Source organism: Montipora capricornis, chromosome 10 (genome assembly GCF_036669925.1).
Source record: "Montipora capricornis isolate CH-2021 chromosome 10, ASM3666992v2, whole genome shotgun sequence".
In the NCBI taxonomy this organism is placed as follows: Eukaryota; Metazoa; Cnidaria; class Anthozoa; order Scleractinia; family Acroporidae; genus Montipora; species Montipora capricornis.
In genome coordinates, this window is record NC_090892.1 from 66108647 (window position 1) to 66111146 (window position 2500).

Sequence of the window (2500 nt, forward strand, 5' to 3'; positions counted from 1 at the left end):
CACGCGTAAAATCAAAATAACAACCAAAAGGGCAAATGTACATCTTAATTCTGTTAGCTTATGCAAAAATTAGTCCTTTTAAATAAAATTTTGAGGAAAAAAACGGGATTCGGGAAAGCGAAGACAACGAGTCCGGGATACGGAAAAAGGAGGGGGAATGCGGGATCAGGACCCCCTTCCAGACCCTGTTTCCAGAGTAAAATTTATTGAAAAAAAAAACATATTTGCTCGTAGAGGGGAAAACGCTTTCCTATTTTCTAAGTGCGTGCGTGCGGGAAAAATGAATTTTGGGTCCATATATATTTAAGTGGGAATAAAGGAAAGAACAGTTATTCCATCCTGGGAGATCTGTCATATGTAAACAATTTCTGGAGGCTGATGAAAACTACACAATCCCTTTCTGTTTAAGTTTTGAAATTTGCATAAATATTCTTGGAACAAAGTGGGACAAAATGAGATAGAACGTGAACAGTCAAGTTTGATTAACTAAGGTTTTGCTGAGGTTTTTCTCTTTACTGGGCGACAGTTACAACAAATACCTCTTTTGCTGTCTTTTTCTGACGTTTTTGAGCAGTTTATTTTGCTGGAATACCAAGAGGAATCGTAACAGCTTTGTGTGTTCAAGCTTTTTGCAAAACTTCAGGTTGCCCCCAATAACGTTATGAACATGCCGCCGGGCTGCTGAGCTAATTTAAGATGGCGGCGATCGTGCGAGATTTGACTGGGCATTTAATCATTAAAGGTTAGTAAGCTATTTGGAAGCTGAAACCTTGGCAAGGACATGTTCTTAAAGGGAGAGCTTCACGTCTCTGCGCATGGGCAAACTGCCACTTCAGCCCATGTAATTCCATTGTTATTGAAACAATCGAAAGCACTGATGCAAGAAACGGAAACAATCCCATAGTAATGTATTACTCATTGGAATTACTTTTGTAATCATTTCCTTTGTGTTATGAACCTACTGCATGCGAATAGATTACTCGTGCGTTATGACTACTCGTGCGTAGAATAAAGTTTCGACCCGTACAATAAATTCGAGATCAAAACTAAGTTCGATATTTTCTGTGTAAACCCGCAATGTCTTCCACCAAATTTGGGCCCTAGTCATTCAGTGTATTTGCTTTAATACTCTGTTTAATTAACATCATCTGGTTCAGTAAGAAACCGTAGAATTTACATCTGCGAGCGATAAAGCTTGGACATGCGCAAAACCGTGAAACTGTCCCTTTAACACTAACTTCCTACTATTAGACAAGGGGAAAGTACCGTTTTCGGGTGAACGTCTTCTTGAAGAACCTTTTCCGTGGATAATATAGCACAAAATAGACAAGCTTTCTTTCAAATAATTCTTCGTCGTCACATTTCCACTTATTTTTACCTGTCGACTGCAGAGTTAAATACAAAATAAATGTAAATATTAAGACAACTGAAATGCGACTTTAGTAAACACAGATTCATTTAAGGCGTTAGATTCCTTCAATGTTTGTTAAACTTATACAGAATGGGCCATTTGGTTTCAGTGTTGTGCCTAACTCTACCGTTAGCAAAATATCAGAAACAAAGCTCACTTTGATATCGGCGGGAAAAGATGCAATTGTTATCGAAGACAATTAGTCGCCACTATTAAGAGTGTAGATATTTATTTTCCACCGCCTGTCCTGTTTATCCAATTGACGTTCCATTGTTGAGCTCCACAATAGTATATTTTGTTTAAAGATCCACTAAAACCCGTTTCAATGACTAAGATGCCATTGCAGGTTAATTGAATATTCGAACGTGTCCACCGGATAAAAATCTACACATTTCTACTACCCCCTGAAACCTACAAAACTTCCGTGCAGAGGACTCTGCACACAAAGACGCTACTTAGCAGGAAAGCGACAGTAAAGACGTTTCGCAATACGAGAAAAAGAGGAAAAAAAAGAAAATAGAGAAATTAAAACTCGATTTCTGTCTGGATTCCGATGTGGTAACCCAGTAAGTAGGGAACTTGATACGGACATCATTTAAAATTACAAGTTAAAGGTTTCCACATTTTTTGGAGTATATGCGAGCAACAAACCCACACTAATAAGAAACAAACTGCACTGGGATCAGTTGTTAAAGTGCTCGTATATGTTTAAAAAAATCCTTTTTTATTTAGATTTTGAAATTGAGTTTGTTAAACACCTGACTGGCAAACGTTTGAGCTTTGATTTTTATACAAAGGCTGAATATTTTGAGATTAAGTTTTGGTCCGTCTTTGATCACGTTCAAATAGGACCGATTGGACCTCAGAAGGTTGGATCTAGGAAAGTGACGTCACTTACTCACCAGCTCGTAAATGCATCTTATTATATTATGCAGACAAGACTTTAAAAGTCTGAAAGCTGGAAACTCCAGAGCTGCATATCAATTTAACCACATACACATGCATTGCATTCTTAAACTAGCAAACAACTGGATTATGGAACTCCGATTAAACATTTTTCCTGCACGTTTTATTATGCTAAGTTTCAGT

At 37.6% G+C, this 2500-nt stretch overlaps 1 protein-coding gene across 1 annotated transcript in view; it reads left to right on the forward strand.

Annotated features, from left to right (window-relative positions):
- LOC138018627 (uncharacterized) overlaps positions 1-2500 on the forward strand; it is a 399148-nt gene that overhangs the window by 360624 nt on the left and 36024 nt on the right. The gene's annotated exons all lie outside the window — the stretch shown is intronic.